Below are 6,000 nucleotides of genomic sequence, written 5' to 3'. Positions count from 1 at the left end.
TGGGAAAAATAAAGTTTCTAGTGACTTGACAAAAGGCATTTCAGTGTAATAATGAGAAAAGAAAGGAAATTGTATTCCCCATGTGTTCCCCAGGAACACATGTACACCCATGGCTGATTCATGTGAATGTATGTCAAAACCCACCACAATATTGTAATTAGCCTCCAATTAAAATAAATTAATTAAAAAATACAAATAAAATTTTTAAAAAGGTAAATTGTAGAGCACTGAGAAAATGAACTGAAAGTGAGAAAGTGGAGTGTGCGTGTAGTTAGTTCTTTCTAAAAGTTTATTTGTATAGGTAAGCATGGAAAAGGAGTAGCACCTGGAAAGATCTGTGAAGAAAAATAAATCTATTTTTAAGAAAATGAGAAGAGACATTTTTATGCTGATATGAACGTTGTACTAGGGAGAGAGAGAATGATGATGTAGGACACCAGACTAATGAGTGCTCAAAGTCAGAAACTGCTCAATGTCTTCAGATTGTTAAAGGAGACAGGATCCAGAGTAATAGCAATGGAATGAGAAAGAGGAGTAAACTGTGAGTGCAACCTGAAGGAGAATAAACAAAAGTGAGGCACGTGCAAGTAAGCTAGAAATTAAGTAGGGATTGCTGCTGCTGCTAAGTCGCTTCGGTCGTGTCCGACTCTGTGCGACCTCATGGACTGCAACCCACCAGGCTCCCCGTCCCTGGGATTCTCCAGGCAAGAACACTGGAGTGGGTTGCCATTTCCTTCTCCAGTGCGTGAAAGTGAAAAGTGAAAGTGAAGTCGTTCAGTCGTGTCCGACTCTCAGCGACCCCATGGACTGCAGCCTACCAGGCTCCTCCATCCACGGGATTTTCCAGGCAAGAGTACTGGAGTAGGGTGCCACTGCCTTCTCCAAGTAGGGATTAGGGAATTCCAAACCAATAATTTCTGTGTTACCAAGGATTTGGAATCAAAATCACCATCTCAAAGTGATTAGGCAGATGGGATGGTTGAGGAGTACCAAGATGTTTGGGGCTAAATGATAATATATAAATTATTTGTTTTATAATAGAATATAAACTTTCCACAAAAATGTTTTTGTATTGTCAGAGATGCTGAAAGAACATTTGATTGATGGATGTGAAAATTGGACCATAAAGAAGGCTCAGTGTGGAAGAATTGATGCTTTTGAATTGTGTTGCTGGAAAAGACTCTTGAGCATCCCTTGAAGAGTAAGGAGATGAAAACATTTCAATTCTAAATGAAATCAACACTGAATATTCATTGGAAGGACTGATGCTGAAGCTGAAGCTCCAATACTTTGACCACCTGATGTGAAGAACTGACTCATTAGAAAAGACCCTGATGCTGGGAAAGACTGAAGGCAGGAAGAGAACAGGATGACAGAGATGAGACAGTTGGATAGCATCATGGACTCAATGGACATGAGTTTGAGCAAACTCAGTGAGAGAATGAAGGATAAGGCAGCCTGGCATGCTGCAGTCCATGGGGTTGCAGAATAGGATGTGACGGAGTGACTGAACAACAACAAATCATAAATTTAATCTAAACTTTGCTTTGAGTCAACCTAACTGCACAACTTTGATTTTCGTTTATCCACCTTCCTTAGGGATATATGCTATTGAGTCCTTATAATGAATATTGAGTTTCTTTCAGCTGAACAGGGAAGAAGGTGAGTGAAATGGAAGTTAAATATTTTTGCAAAGGATTGTTTGCTTTTCTAGATTATGAAATCTAAGCTGGACATAAGAGAAGACAGAAGAGTATTGGTAGATAGTTAATAGAATGGTGGTTTTAGAATATTTGGAGAGAATGATGGAACTACCTGAAAAGATGAGCTGGAAGTGGAGAAGTGAATGGGATTTAATATCTTGGAATTAGACATTAGGAATTGGTAAACTTGGGAGTGTATGGCTGAGAAGCAGAGAAAACGAAGATCATTGAAAATAAGGCAATACATTTGAGGAATAATGAAAGAAAATGTGGGGAAGCTATAGGGTCTAAGTCTACAGTTACTAGCATAGGAAAAAAAAGTTTAAAAGATTGATAAATAATAGCATTGAGTATCTCTAATTTTAGATTAGCTAGCTAATCAAAAGTTTCTAATAATATACTTGAATTGCTATTTATTTTATTGATTTTAGAAATGGGTATTTGGCTCTCTGCTATGATGAAAGGGCATTTTTCCCTCAGTTATGGTAAATGCGGCTTACATCTTCTTCCCGCCAATCTTCAAAACAGTTATGCCCAGGTTTTTTGTTCAGCTTGTATACACCAGTACAGCCTGAAGAGCCATTAAATATTGAAACAGGCCTGAAAGTTAGTCCACAGTGCATCCTAGGCCCCAGGAGTGCCCCCTCCCACCTCTTCATGTCTCCTAGGAGAGGGGCGGCTGTCAGGAGCTCTGCTTCAGGACTGCAGCTGGTGCATGCGTGCCTTCTAAATGATCTGATTAAATGTGATGCTCAGTCACTCTGTCATGCCGTACTCTTTGTGGCTCCATGGACTGTAGCCCACCAGGCTTCTCTATCCATGGGATTTCCCAGGAAGAATACTGAAGTGGGTTTCCATTTCCTTCTCCAGGGAATTAAATGTGAAAGTTGACACAGTATATAAATGTCACTCCTGGTTATATGTCTATCTAACTTCCTTGACAGGTCACTGTATCAATATCAAATGACATATTTAAAAGTTTTTAAAAGATATATACTCTCTACTATAAAAAACAACTCCTGATTGTTCAGTCTTAAAATTGGGCATTAGTGAACTATTCTTTTGTCTACCTGCTTTTTTCTCCTTTACATCCTATCACATGTCAGCCTTACTTTAAGATTTATGATATCATATGTTATATATACAACTAAATGATATTTAATAGCCGAAAGTGAAAGTGAAGTCACTTAGTTGTGTCCGACTCTTTGCGACCCCAGGACTGTAGCCCACCAGGCTCCTCTGTCCGTGGGATTCTCCGGGCAAGAATACTGGAGTGGGTTGCCATTTCCTTCTCCAGGTGATCTTCCCAACCCAGGAATTGAATCCGGGTCTCCTGCATTGCAGGCAGAGGCTTTATCCTCTGAGCCACCAGGGAGTGCCCAATGTCTAGTAATTTCTATGTGCCACAATATCTCATATCATGGGAATGATTGGGAAATTGTCTATAATTTTTTTTCACTTCTTTGGCTAACAAGAAAAAGAAATTTGTCTGATTGACTAGCTCTCTATAACATGTTTTTCTCTAACTGGAATTTGCGAATAGCTTGATGAGTCACCTGTGAAAAAGGTAACCATTCACATTTTGGACATTTTGCTCAGATAGTAATTGAGTGAACAAAATTTAACAACTGGAAGGAAAATATGCCAACTTCTTAAAAGACTTCACTTCCTCTTCTTGATGGTATATTCTGTACTTGAATAATGACTTTCTGATTCTGCTTCACTTCTTGCTCTGTTTTTTTCAACATTTCATCACATTTTCCTATCCCAATAATACCATATGACCTCTGGAGTCTACTTTTCTCCAAAATGACAATCCTCTGCTATTTAAAATTGTATGAATCATGATACAAAATAACAAATTTCCCCAAGTCAGCTTAAGAAATTAAGGAGACTTCCCAGGTGGTGTAGTGGTAAAGAATCTACCCACCAACACAGGAGATGCAAGAGATGTAGGTTCAATCCCTGGCCTGGGAAGATTCCCTGAAGAAGGAAATGGCAACCCACTCCAGTATTCTTGCCTGGGAAATCTCAAGAACAGAGGAGCCTGGATGGCTATAGTCCACGGGGTCACAAGGAGTCAGACGCAACTGAGCAACTGAGCACACATATGCACACTCACACCTGTAGCGCTGGGTATTTCTGAATCTCATTTGCTTGTTCTCAACCTGCTTTTTCCCATCTGACATCAGTCTGAGCTAATTACCATCCTGAGTTTATGGTTTTCAGTCTCCTTAAATTTCTTAAATAAATATATCACTATCTGTGTATATATCACTAAAAAACATATAGCATACTTTTATGTACTATAATTTTATTTAAATATTACCATAACATCATGCCGTTCACTTATTTGATTTTTCATTCCTGTTATGTTTTAAGACTATCCATAAATCTTAACTTCTACTTTTAGATTATTCATTTCCATAGCTGTGTAGTAGTACTTTACTGCATTAACTTATCACAAATTATTTATTTATCCTGAAGCTGATGAATGTTTAAGATTTTGGGGTCTTCTCCTCTTATAAAGAATTCTCCATTAGCCACTTTTATACATGTATATTTCTGAGTTTCAGGAAAGATTGAATAACGAATTACATACATAAGAGAATAATTGTTGGGTCATAAGCATATGCATATATTTTCAATTTTATTAGGTACTGCCAAATTACTTACCAAAATGCTTTAAGCAATCTATACTGTCACTGACTTATCACTGCTCTAAGTTCTTGCCAAAAGTTGAACCAGTCAAATGGATAAAATCTTTTCAAAGGAAACAGCTGCTGCTGCTGCTGCTAAGTCACTTCAGTCTTGTTCGACTCTGTGTGAGCCCATAGATGGCAGCCCACCAGGCTCCTCTGTCCCTGGGATTCTCCAGGCAAGAATACTGGAGTGGGTTGCCATTTCCTTCTCCAATGCATGCATGCATGCTAAGTCATTTCAGTCGTGTCTGACTCTGTGCGACCCTATGGACAGCAGCCCACCAGTCTCCTCTGTCCACGGAATTCTCTAGGCAAGAGTACTGGAGTGGGTTGCCATTTCCTTCTCCATAAATGAAACAGAGTTTTAACTATTTTTTTGTTGCTCAATCATTTGCATTTGTTGATTCTACAATATTATTTTTGTATATTTGGTTATTTTTCTGGCTTCCTGGTGGCTCAGACAGTAAAGAATCTACCTGCAATGCAGGAGACACAGGTTCATTCCCTGGGTCTGGAAAGTCCCCTGGAGAAGGGAATGGCAACACACTCCAATATTCTTGCCTGGAGAATTCCACCGACAGAGGAACCTGGAGGGCTATAGTCCATGGGTCGCAGAGAGACCCCAGATGGCTTCCCCTGAGAACTTTACAATAGTCTTTCTCCTTTTGGTCTAAACCAGACTTGTGGTTCCCTTCATATGCTGCACAGTAGCTACTGTGAATATTATTATTCTGAGTTATATCCATATTTAGTGAGATAGTCTCTAATAACTTCCCAAGAAAGCCAGTGTGAGAAGTAGCACACTTTTTTTTATTCTTTATTTCTGAAACAAATCATCAGAGCAGATCTGGAAGCCTGTACCTCAGACAATAGAGTATAATAAATAATTGAGTTTCTCAAGATAGATTGCCAGACTTTGTTCCCAGTCCCTCTACTTATTACTTATGAGATGATAATCCCAATCCTCAAACTGATATGTGCATCCCTGGAAGGGGGGAGGGGTTACTTTAAGAGCTTAGAATGGTTAAAGGATATAAATGTTCAAAGAATTCAATTTTCACATTCCCAAACTGTGTATACATGTATTTGTTTGACTGTGAAAGTATCTGGTTTGGCTGAGGTTTGGCTTTTCTTTCTTATTTACCTTTTCACAATCACCTCTCTCTATTTTACCAAATAAGGGCATAACTGCTTCCCACCCTGAATCTTAGTATAACCTACTTTTTGTGGATAAGGTCATAGGGCTGCTAACAGATAGACAATTCAAAATGCTGTTTGTGAGTGACTGTAAAAACTAAGTGGCAAATAGTTATGCAAAATAGGTGCTAAAGGTTTTATGTATTTCAATTCAAGACTTTGCTTTCATCATAATTGAAAGTTGACTTGATCCAATTGTGAGCTGAGATATCACTAAACATAACCTTTGATGATAGCTCAGTCTGTGATATTTAGCGTGTAACTTAGTGAAGAGTCTAGCTTCTGGTTAAAAAGCCTGTGTGATTTCTCAGGCCAGATCACAGACAATTACAAAAGCTTCTGTCTCGCAGTCCTCACGGAGAAAGCTTCCCTCCCAACACCAGACTTGGTGCACAGCC

This window comes from Bos mutus, chromosome 12 (assembly GCF_027580195.1).
Source record: "Bos mutus isolate GX-2022 chromosome 12, NWIPB_WYAK_1.1, whole genome shotgun sequence".
Taxonomy (NCBI): domain Eukaryota; kingdom Metazoa; phylum Chordata; class Mammalia; order Artiodactyla; family Bovidae; genus Bos; species Bos mutus.
The sequence above is the reverse complement of the archived record's forward strand: the minus strand, read 5'-3'. Positions refer to the sequence as shown.